Source organism: Bufo gargarizans, chromosome 6, assembly GCF_014858855.1.
Source record: "Bufo gargarizans isolate SCDJY-AF-19 chromosome 6, ASM1485885v1, whole genome shotgun sequence".
Classification (NCBI taxonomy): domain Eukaryota; kingdom Metazoa; phylum Chordata; class Amphibia; order Anura; family Bufonidae; genus Bufo; species Bufo gargarizans.
Window position 1 is genome coordinate 233,138,381 of NC_058085.1, and position 22,059 is coordinate 233,160,439.

Genomic DNA, 22,059 nt, shown 5'->3' on the forward strand with positions numbered 1-22,059 from the left:
CTTCTGCGGATTTTAGTTCTGATTCCATTTTGGATACATATGTTTTTGTACCCATTATAGACTCATACCTATCTTTTGAAAGAGCATTGACTGCCAACAATGCATACAAAACAGGTGGCAATGCACATAAGAGGTGTTGGTCCCTCTTGGTATTATCATTTGCCAAATCTATATAGGTCAGGTATCTATCAACCATGCCACCTAACTTCCATACATCACAACGTTCTTCAAAGGCTCTTGTTTGCAGCTCATTAGTCCATTCATCTATATTTTTATCAATCTTCAAACGGGAATAAATATAATTGATAACCTTAGAGATTATCTTTTCTGGGTCAGATGGATTATCTGCTAAAACCTGGCCATTACCTGGGTCGCTGTTTGTTACACTCATGATTATGATCAATAATCAATAACAACAACAATTTGACTTGCCAATAAGGATTAAATAATATTTTCACTAATTGCACAAATTGGTTATAGAAATATCTCAATCAATCTCGGTGGGACCTCCAGATATGTCGGGTATTTATTTTTCATAAGATATGAAACCATAAAAATATGATTTGATATTTTTATGAAAAATAAAAAAAATAAAAATTGAAAAATGTAATTGGCGGACATATAAACGCCAGTTCTTTTATTGATGAGATCTAAAATTAATTTGTGCAGCTAATGAAACAGGGTGCAATTAATTATACAAAATATAATTTATTATAAATACAAGCAGAAAACATGGCATACAAATGAATACAAAGATAATATCAAAATTGACCATAAGATAGTGCTCCACCGTTTACAGGCTGACTTAAGTACAATACAATACTACTTTTTCTTTTTACCAAATTATTACCGATTAATATACTGGTAATCAAAATATTATAATGCAACAAACAACAAAAAAAACAATAGAAATGAATCTGTGGAAAATCCCTTATGCTCAATCAGAGAATATGGCAGTAAGAGACACCTTATAAATACGCCCGTTGACCTAACTACGGATAATAAAATCCGATCAGAGATTTCACTCTGATAGCAATATTACAGAAATTCTAATGATGTGCACGTTCATTAAAATTTCCCATAAAATTATTGTTTTAACACTATAGACCCACTAATAATGGGGTCTCAACTATATGCCAATTGGAGCGATTTATAATTACTGCAAATAAAATGGATTATACATTACCCCTTGCTTTGGGATAAAGAGCTTTTAGAAGGGACCCAGCTTTCCAAGATTCAGATCTATCCCGTCCTGAGGTACGTTCCTGACGTGTGAAGTGATGCTGATGAATGAATTCCCAAGTGTTCTCCCTGAAGAAGTTCCAAGTGATGTTTGGCTTAAGTCCTCTTTGTCTCAAGTGATTTTTCAAGTGATCTTAGTTCCTTTTTTTTTCTCCAAAAACTGCCTTAGATATCCTCATCCTTATCTATGCCCATCCCCTCTTGGATTAGGGATTCCCAATTAGATAAGGTGGGTGTGACGTATGGTAATCATGGGTATGATGTCATTTTATTGGCATTTCTTCTGCCCATCTACCACTTGATGGCACTGTTGTATCATATAGCAATTTTTAGAATTAACATATATATCTGGCTTTAGTACACCTCTTAACCTTTGGTCTCTCCCAACTTAAATCAATTAGGAGGTATTCTTTCTGACACTTTAGGATCACTTTCCCAGACATCACGGATCCATTTTGACAGTCAACAGACCATCTTATTTATGGTCAGATAAGAGAACCATAAACTTCTAGCTTTTGCCCTGGTTTGTATACACCTAATTGTCACAGCTATTTGAATAATGATGTTTGAAATACCCTCAGCTCCTCTGAATAGACCCTTCTTAAGAGAAGAAAACAACAACTTGCTATATCCCCTCAATGAGATACAATACAAAAAGATACATTAATAATGTCTGGTTATAATACTTAATATTGCTTATTATATATATGAATCATTAACAAGTTCAAACGCTAAATAAATGCACACAGGAATATATATATATATATATATATATATATATATATATACGAAAAGATACCCATTCCACACCAGATGTGTTTTATGGATGTCTTTTGTTAGATCATGGCTTAGCTATATAACACCCATTGTTCCTCAGACTGATATGTTTAGAGAAACCAGTGTTTTTAAGCAATAACCTCTCTTGACCCCGGTAGTTAAGACAGTTCATGTGAGACCCATTACAATCTCTAAGATACCACATCTGTTGGCAATAACTTTTAAAACAATATATATTGTATGCCAGTGACCATTCCTTCTCTGGCTTATTCCATCAGAGTTTTTGGCCTCTTAAAGGTAATGTGAATCTCCATTTTGGTTCTAATATTGTCAGACCTTAATGTGCAGATATGAATATGCCCGACAAGACTCATCAACTGATGAGTTCTTAGAGGAATTCAGAGTCCTTAAATCAAAATATCTAGATTTTAAAACTAAAAATCGTACACCACTCAAAGACAATTATGCAGAGAATACCTCCTCTCTCATACTTTTGAGTCCTACTCCTTACATGGACAAAAATAAAAACGCCAAGACCACTAATACAATAGCGGAGAACGGTCCATGTAACACAACACACATTAGCAGTTTCATTATAGATACATCTATTCTTACGGTACATCAAACTTCATCACAAGAAATCGTTGAGACAAATCACCCCTTTATTACCATTGACAATACCCTTCCAGGTACTTCATCCATGGTTTCTTTTTTAGACCATGCCAAGAAACCACTACCGCCACCAACTAAGATAAAAGCGATCACCAAGAACCAAAAAATAACCACACCACACATAACAGAGTTTTTCAAACCCACTCCGGGAAAAAGAAAATTAGAACACGAGGATGTAGAGGAGGGCAACACCAAAAAAAGAAAACCAGTGTAAAAAAGATAAACGATAAAAGAAACAACGAGAACGAACCTATACCAACAGTCAAAATTTTCAATCTATCATCACGTAATCTTACAGATTCAGAACACAGCCTTTTACAACGGGGCCTCTGTTTTTGTCCATATAACAAAGTTAATGCCTTCGAATTATATCTAGATAAGCAAAAATTTCGTAAAAACCTGACGATTAAAAGATATTTCGAATACGAACATAAAAAGAACCAAGCGAAAGAGACATTAGAGAATACCGATTCAGAAGCAACACAAACATACAAACACCAAGAAGTCCGCCCAAAATCGAATTTCTTCCCACTCCAGGGTCAAGGATACCTGATACCAACTTTTTTTGACCTGGTGACAGAAGACCTAAAAAAGATCACCACAAAGGTCAATTCCTCAATTATCCCCCACCACAAAGCCAATCTAACCAACCAGGAAATAAGCGCCCTAAAAAAGCTTGGGAACAATAAAAATCTTAGAATACGCCCAGCCGATAAGGGAGGGGCAATAGTCCTGCAAAACACGGAAGACTACGAAAAAGAAGCACTAAGCATTCTGAATGACACAGATTACTACCGTAAAGTAACTGAGAACCCTTTCCCAAACATTGTAAAAAAATTAACGAACTTTATATAAAGTGCATACGAGAACCAATACATAAAGAAAAAAGAAAAAAACATCCTCACACCAAAATCGCAGTCCAACCCATATTTTTACCACCTTCCAAAAATACACAAAAATATTGAGAACCCCCCAGGGAGACCCATAGTGTTGAACACCAACTCAGCAACAAGCAATCTATTACACTATCTGGATCTGTTTCTCCAACCCTACGTGCGCAATTTAGCCAGCTATCTAGATGACTCCAGACAATGAATTCAAGAACTAGCCGACATCACTTGGAAGGACACATATGCTCTGCTAACTATGGATGTGACAGCGCTATATTCCAATATACAACATGATCTAGGCATTAGATGTGTAGAAAATACACTAAGGGAGGATCACACACTCAAACCACCACAAGTCCTTTTTCTGCTGGAAGGCCTACGTTTCATCTTAGAAAATAATTATTTTAATTATAATGACCGCACATATCACCGATATGGGTACGAAAGTGGCACCGGCTTTTGCTAATATTTTCATGGGCCAATTTGAAAAAACACATGTTTATAACAACCCGAGGAAACAGATCATCTATTACAAAAGATATATAGATGATGTCTTCATCATCTGGGACGGCAACAAAGCCTCAGCACTAAAATTCTGTGAAGAACTCAATAACACAATATGGGGGATCTCCTTCACACCAAATTTTGATAAAACCCATGTAGACTTCCTAGACATTTCCATTACCAATACAAACAATACCCTTATAACAAAAACCTTTTTTCAAGCAGGTAGACACAAACAACTACATACACTACAAAAGTTTCCATCACAAGAAATGGCTACAAAACATGCAATACAGCCAATACAAGCGGGTGAGACGCAATTGTACAGAAGATGCAGACTTCATACAACAAGCAAAAATAATACAAAAAAGGTTTATAGACAAGGGCTATCCAAAAAAAGCTCATTATAAACGCATATAAGAGAAGCATCGAAAATACGCAAAAAGAATGCCTGACCAGCAAAACTAACAAAAAAGAAGAAACTCAAGTAGAAAGACATCTTAACCTCGTCACACAATACAACACATCCAATAATGCCATACGCACAATGCTAACAAAACACTGGCACATCTTGAAACAAGACCCTTATCTTGAAAATGTTTTACCAAAAAGACCAATGATCACGTACAGAAGAGCCCCCACAATTAAAAGCACCGTGGCACTGTAACGATCGGCAGGGTGGTTCCATCTGCAGCACAGCGACTCCTCCCACTGGGCGGAGCTACCCCATATAAGCCCTGTGGCAGCTATGCACAGTGTTCCACTAATTTGGAGTGTGCACCGTGCATACTGCTACAGAAGCCTCCCTCATAGGCATTGGATCCGGACCCCGGAACCCCTGGGAACCTTATTCCTCACTCCGCTAACCTCCCTGGCAATCCGGGACGCTACTGAGGACTCTACCAAACCGCAAGTATAATGAATTCAGTGGCTGAATATAACCTGGACTATCAGTACCTTCCAACTAAGCAATAATATTCAAGGCACTCTGTTCTCTGTATAACTTATGCAAGTGAGGTGTGTGTTATGGAAAACAAGATTCATGGACTATAACTGTTGCCTACAGTTTTACTACATCCACCTGTAGGGCGTATGGCATCTCGCCGCTAATAATACATTCAGAGCAGGGAACAGGTGTATGATGTCAGGATCCCTAACTCTCCGCTCAGTTGTTTGAGGGAGCCGCCTGGGAATCCACTACTGAACCTGATCTATAACCTCACTTTCCTTCTGGGTCTTGGGCACTGGTTAATGCAACACGATTCCGCAGTTGAGATCCTCGCAAAACAGCTCGGTGCATTACAGGCCCCAAGCAAACCAAAGCAACATACCGAGGTACAAAGGAATACTATACACAAAACAATGGGCAGCTACAAATGTGGAGTAAAACGCTGCCTCTGTTGCAACATTATTACACATAAAAGCACTACCTTTTCATCCACAAAAAATGGCGCTATGTTTAAGATTAAAAACCACTTAACGTGCCAGAGTAGCTATGTTATATATCTAATTGAATGTGAATGCGGCCTCCAATACGTGGGCCGCACCACACAACCGCTGCACTGCAGAGTCAATCAACATAGATATAACATACAGAAACAGAATGTAAAACATAGTATCTCCAGACACTGTACGACTACAACAGAAAAAAACAAACATGAGATAAAAATTACACCAATCGATTATATACCTGAAAACCCATACAATAGGTTCAGTAACCTTCAGAGAAGAGAAGTCTTCTGGATATTCCAGCTGGACATTCTGGTTCCCTTTGGACTAAACGAGATCAGCGAAACCATCTTGTAATATATTTCACACATTTCCCCACGCTAAAATCTCATACTCTTCCATCCACATCGATATGCGCATATATGGGAGTTTGCGGTTGGGCAAATGGACTGTTTGCAGTGCATTAAAAGGGGAGTTTGGTCTGTCAATGTCTGTGAAGCGGGCGTAACCCTTACACTACCTGATCAATACAACATCATACCTGATCGTATACACACACTGGATGTTTTAAACCACATTGTTCAAAAAAAATTGTTTATTATTTATTATTTATGCCCTTTATGGATTAAAATCCAACTCTGCGTCAACTATGTAATTTTCAATTGAAGTTTTGCCATGGATCCCCCTCCTGCATGCCACAGTCCAGGTGTTAGTCCCCTTGAAACAACTTTTCCATCACTACTGTGGCTAGAAAGAGTCCCTGTGGGTCTTAAAAATCGCCTGCCTATTGAAGTCAATGGCGGTTCGAACGGTTTTATGTTCGCGACATCTCTAGTCACAACACACCGCCCACCAAACATTGCGTCCCCTAAGCACGTCATGCGATTTGGACTCCGCCCAAAGAGCGCGTCACCAATACACCGCCCACAAACAACGCGCCAGCAGAGACCGCCCACACAACATCGGGTCGGCATCCAGCATACCTCCTGTGGGCGTCATTCTGGTCATGGAGACCTTGTGCACTCCCGCCCCTGTCCCCTCCCCCCCCCGCCCCCCAGAGTCCGGGTATAGCCAAACAGAGAGAATAAAATATAACAAACACACCCACAATGTACATATAGACCTTTATTGTCCTGATGAAGGGGGCTGTTCGCCCCTGAAACGACTAAACTAAAAATAAAGATCCACTTTTACTTATCAACCGTGTCCTGATTTCCTCTGCAGCAGCGCCGTTTCCAAAAAGGTCAATTTCTTCAATTCATCCACTATCCACTATATCCCAATTTAGCCACTGACAATCGGATAAAAAACTGGTTCTCAGACTTGAGACACTAAAACAAAAAAAACAAAATTTCAAAAATATTATTTAGTAAAACTAAAATAAATAAAAAAAGTAGACATATTGGGTATCGCCGTGTCCGTAAGAATCTGCTCTATAAAAATACCCGAACCCCTCAGATGAACACGGTAAAAAAAAAAATATATTTTTTTAAAAAATTGTATTTGTTTGTCACCTTATATCACAAAAATTGTAAAAGCAAGCGATCAAAAAGTCATATCCCCCCAAAATAGTGCCAATAAAACAGTCCTCTCATCCCGCAAAAAATGAGCCCCAACATAAGATAATCAGCTAAAAACAAAATAAAAAATAACTCTTAGACTATGGAGATATTAAAATGTTTTTTTTATTTTTTTTAATAAAAAGATAATATAGAGAAAAACATAAATACATTTTTACAAAAATAGACATATTAGGTATTGTCGCGTCTGTAAGAATCTGCAGGGCGCAGAAAGAAAGGAACGCCATATGGTTTCTGGAAGGCAGGTTTTGATGGCCTTTTTTTTTTTGCACCATGTCCCATTTGAAGCCCCCCTGATGCACCCCTAGAGTAAAAACTCCACAAAAGCGACCCCATCTAAGAAACTACACCCCTAAAGGTATTCAAAACTGATTTTACAAACGTTGTTAACCCTTTAGGTGTTCCACAAGAGTTATTGGCAAATGGAGATGAAATTTCAGAATTTCTATTTCTGGTAACCTTGCCTCACAAAAATGTATTTAGTAATATAGAGCAACCAAAAATCATATGTACCCTAAAAATAGTGCAAACAAAACTGCCACCTTATCCCGTAGTTTCCAAAATGGGGTCACTTTTATAGAGTTTCTACTAGAGGTGCATCAGGGGGGCTTCAAATGGGACATGGTGTAAATAAACTAGTCCAGCAAAATCTGCCTTCCAAAAACCATAGGGCGCACCTTTCTCTCTACGCCCTACTGTGTACCCGTACAGTTTATGGCCACATATGGGGTGTTTCTGCAAACTACAGAATCGGGGCAATAAATATAGCATTTTGTTTGACTGTTAACCCTTGCTTTGTTACTAGAAAAAATTGCCCAAAAATTTTAATTCTCAAATTTCATCTCCATTTGCCATTAGCGCTTGTGGAACACCTAAAGGGTTAACGACATTTATAAAATCTGTTTTGAATACCTTGGGGGGTTTAGTTTCTAGAATGGGGTCATTTTTGGGTGGTTTCCATTGTGTAAGCCTCACAAAGTGACTTCAGACCTGAACTGGTCCCTAATGATCCAAACATGAAGTAGACATATGGGGAATGTAAAGTAATAACAATTTTTGGAGGTATTACTATGTATTATAGAAGTAGATAAATTGTAACTTGGAAATTTGCAATTTTTTACAAATTTCTGGTAAATTTGGTATTTTTTTGTATATAAAAATTATTATTTTTTGCTTCATTTTACCAGTGTCATGAAGTACAATATGTGCCGAAAAAACAATCTCACAACGGCCTGGATAAGTCAAAGCGTTTTAAAGTTATCACCACTTAAAGTGACACTGGTCAGATTTGCAGAAAATGGCCTGGTCCTTAAGGTGAAATAAGGCTGTGTCCTTAAGGAGTTAAGGGCTTTGGTCTCCATGGATGATAGATTCCTCTTAACAGTCATTCTATCCTGTTCTGTTGTTTTCAATGTCTCAAGATCTAATCTGACCGCATTCATAAAAGCAACATGGTTAATGGACGGCGAAAATTCACTGTTTACATGTAACTTCCCTTTGTCTAAGGTAAATTCAGAATCACACATGGGTACAGCAGAAGAGACAGTAGTGGTCTGTTTATTGAATCATAATTTTAATTTTATGGTTCTATAAAACTTGTGCAAATCAAGTTCCAATTGGAACCAACCTACGTTCCTAGAAGGACAGGAGGAAAGTCCCTTTTCAAGGACGGACAATTGAATAGGAGTTAATACAGTAGAAGATTAATTGTACTCAGCTGAAGGCAAGGAGTTTTTAATGTCCCTACTGCGAATGGTACTCACATGTAATTATTTCATGTTTCAGGATGAGTTTTTTATTCAAGTGAGTGGGACCGCGATAGGATCAAATGTCGCGCCGAATTATGCGAACATTTTCATGGCGCACATGGAGGAGAGACACATCTATGTTAGCCACCACTTCAGACAAGTTCTGGGGTCGTGGCGATGCATAGATGATGTCTTCCTTCTATGGACGAGTACACACTCTGAGCTAGATTCATTTAGGAATTTCCTTAATGGCATTGATCCTGGGGTGAAGTTCACACTGGTTTCATCAGATACGGAGATTCAGTTTTTGGACGTTACGGTTATGAGGTATGGAGAACAATTGTGCACGGATCTCTTTGTGAAGAGGACAGAAAAAAACTAATTTTTACGTTTCGATAGCTGTCACCCTAAGAGCATGATTAAATCATTACCTTTCAGCCAGTTGCTTAGCGTTAAAAGGGTGGTACAGCAAGAGCAGGAGGTGAACAGTAGATTGGAGGACATGGGGAACAAGTTCCTTAAGAGGGGTTACCCCAAGAAACTTGTATCACATATTTCGAAGGTACAGACTATTTCTAGAACTTCCCTTCTAAACAAGGAGAAGACACATACAAGAGATATGGAGCGTATTCCATTTGTTACACAATTTTGACCGTTAAGCACAAAAATGTGTAACATTTTACGGAGGCATTGGCCCATATTGGGTAGCAATTTCAAACACATTTCTGAGTTGACTAACCCCCCCCTCATGTCATACCGCCGCACATGCATGCAGATGTGGGCACAAAGAAAATCCCATTTCGCACATACTTTGGGGCACATAGAACAGGGTGTTATCCCTGTCATAGATGTGTGAATTGTCCCCTGATGCTTAAAGGGAACCTGTCACCGAGATTTGGGGTATAGAGCTGAGGACATGGGTTGCTAGATGGCCGCTAGCACATCCACAATATCCAGTCCCCATAGCTCTGTGTGCTTTTATTGTGTAAAAATAACGATTTGATACATATGCAAATTAACCTGAGATGAGTCCTGTAGGTGAGATGAGTCAGGGACAGGACTCATCTCAGGTTAATTTGCATATGTATCAAATCGTTATTTTTACACAATAAAAGCACACAGAGCTATGGGGACTGGATATTGCGGATGTGCTAGCGGCCATCTAGCAACCCATGTCCTCAGCTCTATTGTCACGGAATGTGTACAGGAAACAAGGTAAAACAACATGCATAAATGACTCGCTGGATCCAGAAGCTAAGGAACATAAGGGGAACTCCTGTAGAAGACCTGGGACTTTCCCTGGCTGCTCAGCCTATGCATAGATCCGAATGGTGGAGGTATGCATATCCACGTACCTTGACTATATAATCCCTGAGCACCCTGCAATAGTGAGGGGACACGACCACCGGCTCCCTACACCAGACACGGAGGGAGTCAGGGTCACCTGGGATCCAGCAAACAGAAAATAACAGATAACAGTATAATACTTAACTTTGTAGAGGAGAGGAGAACCAGATGGGCATGCACACATACTCCAGGAAGAAATATAAGCCGCCCAGAAAAGCATTCTGGGGAAGAATTTAAAGGGAAACAATTAGTCCAACACATAACAGCTGAGAGAGGCTAATGAGAGGAGGAGCAGAATACCACAACACAGAACTCAAGGAGGAGGTTCTGAAAGGCCTCTGTCAGAGCTTCTCAGCTGTCTGGTTGTGACAGTACCCCTCCCTCTACGAGTGGACTCCGGACACTCAGAACCCACCTTCTCAGGATGGGACCTATGGAAAGCCTTGATGAGACGAGAGGCTTTAATGTCCGTCACTGAGACCCACATCCTCTCCTCAGGACCATACCCCTCCCAGTGAACAAGGTACTGAAGAGAACCGCGGACAAGACGAGAATCCACAATCCTAGAGACCTGAAATTCAAGATTCCCATCAACCATAATCGGAGGAGGAGGCAAAGGCGAGGGTACAATGGGTTGAACATAAGGTTTCAATAAGGACTTATGAAAAACATTATGGATCTTCCAAGTCTGAGGAAGATCAAGACGGTATGCAACAGGATTGATGACAGACAGGATTTTGTAAGGCCCAATAAACCTAGGACCCAACTTCCAGGAGGGAACCTTCAATTTGATATTCTTGGTAGACAACCACACCAGATCACCAACATTCAGGTCCGGACCAAGCACACGTCTCTTATCAGCCACACGCTTATATCTCTCACTCATGCTCTTTAGATTATCTTGAATCTTTTGCCAAATAGATGACAAAGACGAGGAGAATCTGTCCTCATCAGGTAAACCAGAAGACCCCTCTCCCGAGAAAGTCCCAAACTGTGGATGAAACCCATATGCACCAAAAAATGGTGACTTATCAGAGGACTCCTGACGACGGTTATTTAAAGCAAACTCAGCAAGGGACAAAAAAGAACACCAATCCTCTTGATTCTCCGCCACAAAACAGCGCAGATATGTCTCCAGATTCTGATTGACGCGCTCTGTCTGGCCATTCGACTGTGGGTGGAAAGCAGAAGAGAATGACAACCGAACCCCCAAGCGAGAACAGAAAGCCTTCCAGAATCTGGAAACAAACTGCGTGCCCCTATCAGAGACTATGTCTGAAGGAATACCGTGCAATTTGACAATGTGATCAACAAATGCCTGCGCCAGCGTCTTTGCTAAAACGGTCCACCACCACCAGAATCACAGTCTTCCCCGAGGAACGAGGCAGGTCCGTGATAAAGTCCATGGACAGATGTGTCCAAGGACGGGAAGGAATGGGTAAGGGAAGGAGAGGACCTGATGGCCGTGAATGAGGGACTTTGGCACGAGCGCAAGTCTCGCAGGCTGCCACAAAACCCTCAACCGACTTACGAAGCGCAGGCCACCAGAATCTCCGAGCGATGAGATCCAGTGTGGCTCTTACCCCCGGGTGCCCAGCAAGGACCGTATCGTGGTGTTCTTTAAAAATCTTGTGTCTTAAAGCGAGAGGCACAAACAACCTCCCAGGAGGACAAAGATCAGGAGCCTCTGACTGGGCTGCCTGCACCTCTGCCTCCAATTCAGGAAAAAGAGCAGAGACCACCACACCTTCAGCCAAAATGGGACCCGGGTCTTCAAAATTCCCGCCTCCCGGAAAACAACGTGACAGGGCATCTGCCTTCACATTCTTAACTCCAGGGCGGAACGTGACAACAAAATTAAACCTAGAAAAGAACAACGACCATCTGGCCTGTCTCGGGTTCAGACGCTTGGCTGACTCCAAGTAGGCCAGATTTTTATGGTCAGTAAATACGGTAATAGGGTGTCTGGCTCCCTCTAGCCAATGGCGCCATTCCTCAAAAGCCAACTTGATGGCCAACAATTCCCTATCTCCCACATCGTAATTTCTCTCTGCGGAGGAGAGTTTTCTTGAGAAAAAGGCACACGGTCGCCAATTGGCAGGAGAGGAACCCTGAGACAAGACCGCCCCCACACCCACCTCAGAAGCATCAACCTCAACTATGAAGGGTAACGAAACATCAGGTTGCACCAAGATGGGAGCGGAAGCAAAACTCTCCTTGATATCAGAAAAAGCCTTACGCACCTCTACTGACCAAGAAGAAAAATCTACCCCCTTTCTGGTCATATCAGTGAGTGGTTTAACAATAGAAGAATAATTCAAGATGAACTTCCTGTAATAATTGGCAAAGCCCAAAAAACGCATCAGCGCCTTTTGATTCTCAGGAAGCTCCCACTCAAGCACAGCGCGGACCTTCTCGGGGTCCATGCGAAAACCAGAAGCGGAGAGAAGAAACCCCAGAAATTGAATTTCTGGAACCGCAAACACACATTTTTCCAGTTTCGCGATTAATTTATTCTCCCGCAGGATGAGCAAGACCTGACGTAAATGTTCCTTATGAGTTTTGAAATCGGGAGAAAAAATCAAAATGTCATCCAAATACAGCAATACAAATTTTCCCATCAAATGATAAAAAATGCTGTTCACGAAATGCTGGAAAACGGCTGGGGCATTCATCAAACCAAAAGGCATAACCAAGTTTTCAAAATGGCCCTCAGGGGTATTGAAGGCCGTCTTCCATTCGTCCCCTTCTCTGACCCTGACCAGGTTGTATGCCCCTCTTAAATCTAATTTGGAAAAGACTTTAGCCCCAACAACCTGGTTAAATAGGTCCGGGATCAGAGGAAGCGGATAAGGGTCACGAATTGTGATATTGTTCAGCTCCATGAAATCCAGACAAGGTCTTAAAGAACCATCTTTTTTCTTAACAAAGAAAAAAACAGCGGCAACAGGTGACTTCGAGGGTCGTATGTGTCCCCTTCTCAGACTCTCAGAGATATAAGCACGCATAGCGATCCTCTCAGGTTGGGAAAGATTGTATAAACGAGATTTAGGCAGCTTGGCGTCTGGGATGAGATTAATAGGGCAATCGTACTCCCTGTGCGGGGGCAAATCCTGAACTCCACTCTCAGAGAAGACATCCGAAAATTCAGAGAGAAAAGATGGTATAGTCTTAGTAGCAACCTCAGAAACAGATGTCATGAGGCAATTCTCTCTGCAAAAGTCACTCCAACCATTTGCTTCGCTTGCCAATCAATGGTGGGGTTATGCTTAGTGAGCCAGGGCAGCCCCAACACCAGCGGGGTGGGCAAACCGCTAAGGACGAAACATGACACATCCTCAACATGAGCATCACTCACAATTAAACGGATATTGTGAACTATGCCCTTTAATGATTTCTGAGAAAGTGGAGCGGAATCGATAGCAAATACAGGAATATCCTTTCTCAAAGCGCACACCTGGAAACCATGAGTTATCGCAAAGTGATTATCAATGAGATTGACCGCTGCTCCACTATCCACAAAAATCTCACAAAAAATGTTCTTGCTCTCTAGCGCCACCCTAGCCGGCAGGACAAAACGGGAACTACAAGCAAACGGAAAATCTTCAATCTCCGCCTCAATCCTGCCAATAGTAACAGACGGAACATTTTTCAAAGATTTTTTCCTCTTTGTTTCTTTATTATACCCAGAGAACTGCCTGAATCTCCTAGAGGGACAAATATTTGCCAAATGATTAATACCTCCACAACAAAAACAAACCCTCCCATGCGGGCTGAATCTTCTATTGTCAGAAGCAATCAACCCCAGCTGCATGGGCTCCTGCTCAGAAGGGGCTGACAGCGACTGAGACCCCTGCGCAGAGAATGGGACCGCTGCACAGTCCTGGGACTGAGTATGACAGGAAGGAGAGATCTCTCCTCTCTCTCTAAGACGCCTGTCAATACGAACGGCCTGAGACATAGCAGAGTCCAAAGAAATAGGCCTTTCATGAAAGGCAAATGCATCTTTCAATCCCTCTGAAAGACCATGGCAAAATTGACTTCGGAGTGCAGCATCATTCCAACCAGTATCAGCTGCCCAACTCCGAAATTCTGAGCAGTATATTTCTGCGGATTGTTTACCCTGGCATAGGAGACATAGTCTAGACTCCGCCAGAGCAATACGATCCGGATCATCATATATCTGACCCAGGGCTAAAAAGAATTCATCCACTGAACGGAGGGGCCGTGCCCCCTCCGGCAGCGAAAAGGCCCAGGACTGAGCGTTACCCCTGAGCAGCGATATAATGATCCCCACCCTCCGTTCCTCATCACCAGAAGAATGGGGAAGAAGGCGAAAATGGAGTTTGCAAGCCTCTCTAAAACGCACAAAATTCTCACTACCCCCGGAGAACGTATCCGGGAGCGAGATCTTAGGCTCAGAACAAACTCCATGAACGCCAGCTGAACCGGTCACTTGAAGCGGAGAAAAAGTCCTGCGGAGATCAGCTACCTCCAATGAAAGACCCTGAAGGCGTTCAGCCAAAAGTAAAACCGGATCCATGCTTGAGACGGTTATGGCGGCTTATAATGTCACGGAATGTGTACAGGAAACAAGGTAAAACAACATGCATAAATGACTCGCTGGATCCAGAAGCTAAGGAACATAAGGGGAACCCCTGTAGAAGACCTGGGACTTTCCCTGGCTGCTCAGCCTATGCATAGATCCGAATGGTGGAGGTATGCATATCCACGTACCTTGACTATATAATCCCTGAGCACCCTGCAATAGTGAGGGGACACGACCACCGGCTCCCTACACCAGACACGGAGGGAGTCAGGGTCACCTGGGATCCAGCAAACAGAAAATAACAGATAACAGTATAACACTTAACTTTGTAGAGGAGAGGAGAACCAGATGGGCATGCACACATACTCCAGGAAGAAATATAAGCCGCCCAGAAAAGCATTCTGGGGAAGAATTTAAAGGGAAACAATTAGTCCAACACATAACAGCTGAGAGAGGATAATGAGAGGAGGAGCAGAATACCACAACACAGAACTCAAGGAGGAGGTTCTGAAAGGCCTCTGTCAGAGCTTCTCAGCTGTCTGGTTGTGACATCTATGCACAAAATCCCGGTGACAGGTTCCCTTTAAGGGGCCATTTTCACACATCCATTGACAAGAGAGAAGTATAGGATCAAACACTATTTAACCTGTGATTCAGCATACGTTGTATATGTGTTGGAATGCCCATGCCGTCTCCTCTATGTGGGGGAGACGACATGGGATGTTAAAACTAGATTGAATCAACATAGGTACACAATCAGGGAAAAGAAACTTGATCTACCGGTATCTAAACATTTTACCAAAGCTAAACATACAGAGAAGGATTTGCGCTTCAGGATTATTGACCAGGTTGCAATGCCGAGATGGGGTGGCGACAGGTCGATTTTACTGAAGCGACGTGAATTATTTTGGATTTATCAGTTGAATACATTGAAACCTAACAAACTGAATGTTGAATTTAGGGTTTTCTAATCGCTTCCCTGCGGGAGGGTGCCCTGTACCTGTGTACGAGTTAGGACTAGTGCTCTTTATTTATACGTTTTTTCTTTATATTACAGGATATCTGGATGGAAACAATTGTCATGTTTTTTGAGGACCCTACCCGACATCAAGACTCCATGTGCGCCCGTCCTGGCAGGATGTATTTGTTTGTTCATTCCTTTCTGTTTTCTCCCCTCTTAAATTATTCTCATGCGGGAATTGGCTGCCTTGATTCTTTAACCCCTTAGGGATTGGGCTCATTTTCACCTTAAGGACCAGGCCATTTTTTGCAAATCTGACCAGTGTCACTTTATGTAGTGATAACTTTAAAACGCTTTGACTTATCCAGGCCATTCTGAGAATGTTTTTTCGTCACATATTGTACTTCATGACACTGGTAAAATGGAGTAAAAAAATAAATTTTTATTTATAAAAAAATACCAAATTAACAAAAGTTTAAATTTTTTTACTTCTATAATACATAGTAATACCTCCAAAAATAGTTATTACTTTACATTCCCCATATGTCTACTTCATGTTTGGATCATTTTAGGAATGATATTAAATTTTTTGGGGATGTTACAAGGCTTAGAAGTTTTAAAGCAAATCTTGAAATTTTTCAGACATTTTCAAAAACCCACTTTTTAAGGACCAGTTCAGGTCTGAATTCATTTTGTGAGGCTTACATAATAGAAACCACCCAAAAATGACCCCATTCTAGAAACTACACCCCTCAAGGTATTCAAAACTGATTTTACAAACTGTGTTAACCCTTTAGGTGTTCCACAAGAATTAATGGAAAATAGAGATACAATTTCAAAATTTCACTTGTTTTGTAGATTTTCCATTTTAATATTTTTTTTCCAGTTACAAAGCAAGGGTTAACAGCCGAACAAAATTAAATATTTATGGCCCTGATTCTGTAAATTACAGAAACACCGCATATGTGGTCGTAAACTGCTCTACGGGCACACGGCAGGGCACAGAAGGAAAGGAATACCATACGGTTTTTGGAAGGCAGATTTTGCTGGACTGGTTTTTTGACACCATGTCCCATTTGAAGCCCCCCTGATGCACCTCTAGAATAGAAACTCCCAAATAGTGACCCCATTTTAGAAACATTCATTTTTTTATTTACAACATTCATCTGACAGGTTAGATAAAGTGGTATTTTTATAGAGCATGTTATTTCAGATACAGCGATACCTAATATGTATACTTTTTTTTATTTATGTAAGTTTTACACAATGATTTCATTTTTGAAACAAAAAAAATCCTGTTTTAGTGTTTCCATAGTCTGAGAGCCATAGTTTTTTCAGTTTTTGGGCAATTATCTTGGGTAGGGTATTATTTTTGCGGGATGAGATGCCGGTTTGATTGCCACTATCTTGGGGTGTGTATGACTTTTTGATTGCTTGCTATTACACTTTTTGTGATGTAAAGTGACAAAAAAAATTGCTTTTTTTACACTTTTTTTTAACAGTATTCATCTGAGGGGTTAGGTCATGTGATATTTTTATAGAGCAGGTTATTATGGACGCGGCGATACCAAATATGTACACTTTTTTTATTAACTTAAGTTTTACACAATAACAGCTTTTTTAAAACAAAAAAAATGATGTTTTAGTGTCTCCATATTCTGAGCCATAGTTTTTTTTTATTTTTTCAGCGATTGTCTTAGGTAGGTGCTCATTTTTTGCAGGATGAGGTGACAGTTAGATTGGTACTATTTTGGTGGGTATACGTGTCACGACCAGACACATGGTCATGGTCGTAACTCCTGATCCGCATGCAGTTGCCTGCGGTTTAGTTTTTGTCAATCACATTGTGAGGGCGGCTGGATTGTTGCCTCACATGTGGTTGCCACTGGCAACATGTTTGTACGTGACAGCATAGCAGCCTGAGCTGATGCTAGGCTGCTTGCTGCTATGTGCATGCAGTTGCACCTGCTAACCTCTCTTTATAGGTGTGCCTTTTGTCCGTTTGGTGTGCACGGGGTGTTATATGTGTGTGTGCACTGTGTTGTTCCGTCACTTGCGGTTGTCTGCGGCAACGTGTTCTTTGTGTACATGTGGTAGCAGTGTCTTGGCCTTCTGGCTGGCTCACAGGACATAGTTGCCACGCATGTCGTTGCCGGCAGTAACAGCTGCTGTGTGATAGGTGTTCGTTCACTTCCCCTTTATGTGGCTGTTTTCTCATGCCTGGTGTAGGAAGGGTTAAATCCCTTCTGTGTGCGTGAACACTGGGTGTGTCTGTGTGGGTGTGGCTACTTGGGCCTATATAGCCTCTGCTGAGAGCAGTAGTCTGAGGGGTACTTCAGCCATGGTCTGCTGGAGTCGTCCTCCTACTTTATACCATCTGCCAGTGAGGGCCACCCTTGTGGTCATAGATGTTATATGTTCAGTTGATGTATTCCTTTTGTTATTTAATGCAGCTATGGATCTGGGTTCCTGTGTGTGTATGTGTGTTGGCTGTGTCCATTTAAGTATGGTGTGGACATCAGCGTGTCATCACAGGGATCCAGTCAACAAGGCTGTGGCAGGTAGGTGGAACTAGTGCAGTTCACCTGCCATATCCATAGGTCTGTTTTTGTACCCCTTTTCCTTGCAGCTTGGCCAGTGAGACTCCTGTTCCTCCGTGCCTAGGAGGAACAGGTCGTCTTACCCTGCTCCTAGTTCAGGGCCACCCACCTAGGTTCCGGTGTATGAGCCCTCCCACCATCAGGGTTGGCTCATATGGTTAGGAGTCAGGGTCAGGTTAGGGACGCGTTAGGAGGTGACCTGCTCCCTAATTCTGTCGTCCTGGCCGAGCAGCCAATAACATCTTCTGGCATCACACGGCTGAGGGTTTTCCCCATCCTCAGCCGTGACAATACACCTTTTTGATCGCTTACTGTTGTACTTTTTGTAATGTAAGGTGACAAAAAAATAGTTTATTTAGCACAATTTTTATTTTTTACAGTGTTCATCTGAGGTGTTAGGTCATGTGATATGTTTGTAGAGCCGGTCGATACGGACGCAGCGATACCTAATATGGAAATACACAGGATGTACAGGTACGCTCTGTGTCCTTAAGTACCAGGACATCAGGGCGTACCTGTACGCCCTGTGTCCTTAAGAGGTTAAAGGAAGATATATTGTCCCAGTGGAATGCTGGGTTATTATTATGGAGTGGGGTAATACATTATCCTATGAAATTAGTGGTGGTGCAGTTTTTTGATGCATGAGGGGATCAGGGGGGCGACACTGAGGTGTTTTTTCTCCCTTTTCCCACATGGGGACAGCAGTCCTGGAAACGGCACTGGGGTCCCTATGTCAAGCATGCATGAACTCTGGCCCTACCCTGCAGTATACATGTAACAGGGATATAATGATGAGGAGGAGTGGACATTGATTTGTTCCCCCTCCCTGTACCATAATGGCTAATGCGATCTGGTTGACACTGGGAGCATTGACCTAATATTCCCAATAGTGTAATTTAGCTGTGCCTCTTTATTTAGAATGTCACATATACTGTTCGTTTAATATAGAAACAATACAGCCAGTCCTGTATTAGTGTTGAGCGGATCTCTTCGCACGGTGCGTGATGCATCCTGTGGATAGAGATCCTGGTTGCAGGGTGCAGGCGCATGGTACAGGGATCCGATTTTACAGGATCCGTGCTGGCGCATGCGCAATACCTGTTCGGGAGTCAAGGAAGCACAAGTATTGTGCGCAGGCGTGAAATGGGTGGAAGTCTCGCGAGAGCGGGACACCTGCGAACACATGCGCAATGCACATCGTAGGACGCCAACAGGGTGACGCATGGAGCCAATCATGTTAGGGTTTGTTCCTTTTTTATTATTTATAGAGTACAGGAGCACCTTATCGATCACTAATGAATTGATTATGTGTAATCACGGTTTATGCTTGATATTACGATATTAAGATTATGTATTTAATCGTCACTGTCATCATTGTAAGCACTTGATGTTTTTATCTTTATCTATATGAAATTTGATTCACAATCATGTATTGACTTTGTTATCTAGTTAATATGCTAATTGGCAATCATGTAACACTTGTGTATTCAGCTGTATTTATATGTGTTTGGGCACTACTATCACCAGCTTGACAAAGGCTCCATTGAGAGAGCTGAAATGCTGCATTGCTGTTGAGTGTAATAAAGTATCCACTTTTTCACTGAAAGACTGGAGTGCTGCCTTATCCTTTTTCCTTAGATGGATAGCTAGATAGAGAGATAGATAGATAACCTCCTGCTTCTGTCCCCAACAGAGAGAGGCCTGTAAGACAGCCTGGCAGTACTGGAATAATTCAGCACCACATGGGCACTACCCATTAATCCTAAGAAAACCAAAATCATGGTGTTCCAGAGGAAGGGCCAGAATAAAGCCCCCATTCCTTTGTTCACATTAAATGACTCCACACTGGAGAAAACCAACAGCTACACCTACCTGGAGCTGGAGCTTAACCAATCAGGGAGCTTCAAAGCAGCAATAGAAACACTGAAGCAACTGTACCACCTCAAACCACCAGTGAGGGTCTGGCTGAAAATATTTTATGGTGTCATCGCCTCGATCTTGCTCTATGGTAGTGAGGTGTGGGGCCCGGTCACCTACCCAGACCAGTCAAAGTGGGATTCCAGCCCAACAGAGACCTTCCATCTAGAGTTCTGCAAATACCTCCTCCAAGTCCATCGCAGAACCTCCAACACGGCATGCCGGGCAGAGCTGGGCAGGTTTCCACTATGGCTCACCGTGCAGAAGAGGGCAATATCATTCTGGGCGCACTTACAGGACAGCAGCTCTGGCTCTTACCACCACCAAGCCTGGCTAAGCCACAGGGCCCTGAGCAAACTGCACCCTCCAACTGAGTGTCAGCTGTCTGCCCAGCCAAAACTCCCAACATGCCCTGAACAAAGCACAAATAAAGGGGGTCATAGAGAGCTGCAAAAAGCGATACATAGAGGAATGGAGAATTGAAATAAACACCTTCCAGAAACTTACTGTATACAAATAACTGCAAAGGACTACACCATGGCGCCCTACCTGGAGAGGATACCCAACCCCAAACATAGACAGACCCTGAGCCTGTACAGACTGAGAGCCCACAGTCTGGAGATGGAGACGGGGCGGCACAGGCAGACATACAAGCCGCGGGAGGATGCTTGGAGGATAAGGCCCATTTCCTACTACACTACAGGAAATACTCAACTGTGAGGACTACTTACTTCCAGAGACTCTTCACTCACATCCCGGATTTCACTTCCATAGATAAGCAGAGGAAACTCCACATTCTACTGGGGGAAAAGGAGTCTACTGTGGAGATCGCTGCCCAATATGTTGCTACCTGTCACCAACTGAGAGGAAAATGAGACACCATGGACTATTATACCCCCATACTGCCCCTTTAACCCAACATCCACCCCTTTAATTCCCACATCAAACCCCCCTCCACAATACCTATTATTTCTTTTGCTTTGGCAATGCTAAATGTTTTACTTGGACGTGCCAATAAAGCTTTATTGAATTGAATTGATAGATAGATATGAGAGATAGATAGATAAAATATACACTGCTGTATACAGTGGTCCCTCCAGTTACAATATTAATTGGTTCCAGGGCGACCATTGTATGTTGACATCATTGTAACTTGAGTAATAAATTCCCATTCCCCAATATGTCATCCAAGATAAGAGAAAATGAATATTTAAGAAAAATAAGCAGATAACTTAGACAGATAAAGCAAGTCCTTACATATAAGGCCTCTCGCACACGGTCCACAATGCACGGGCAACGTCCGTGTGGCGGCCGGGACGGATCGAGACCTATTCAACCTTGAATGGATCCGTGATCTTTGCGCACCGCAAAAAAATAGAACAAGTTTTATTTTTGCGGTGCGGAGGCATGGACAGAAACACCACAGAAGCACTCCGTAGTACTTCCATGGGGTTCCGATCCGTGCTTCCGTTCCTCATCTCCGTGACTGTGGACCCATTAAAGTAAATGGGTCCACATCCGTGATGCGGAGTGCACACAGCCCAGTGCCCGTGTATTGCGGACCCGCCGTATGCGAGCTACAATATGGCCACGGGCACACAACGTTTGTGTGCAAGAAGCCTAAGGCTGAGTTCACACGGCTGAGATTTCCGCGCGGGTGCAATGCGGGAGGTGAACGCATTGCACCCACACTGAATCTGGACCCATTCATTTCTATGGGTCTGTGCACATGAGCTGTGATTTTCACGCATCACTTATGCGTTGCATGAAAATCGCAGCATGCTCTATATTGTGCGTTTATCACGCAACGCAGGCCCCATAGA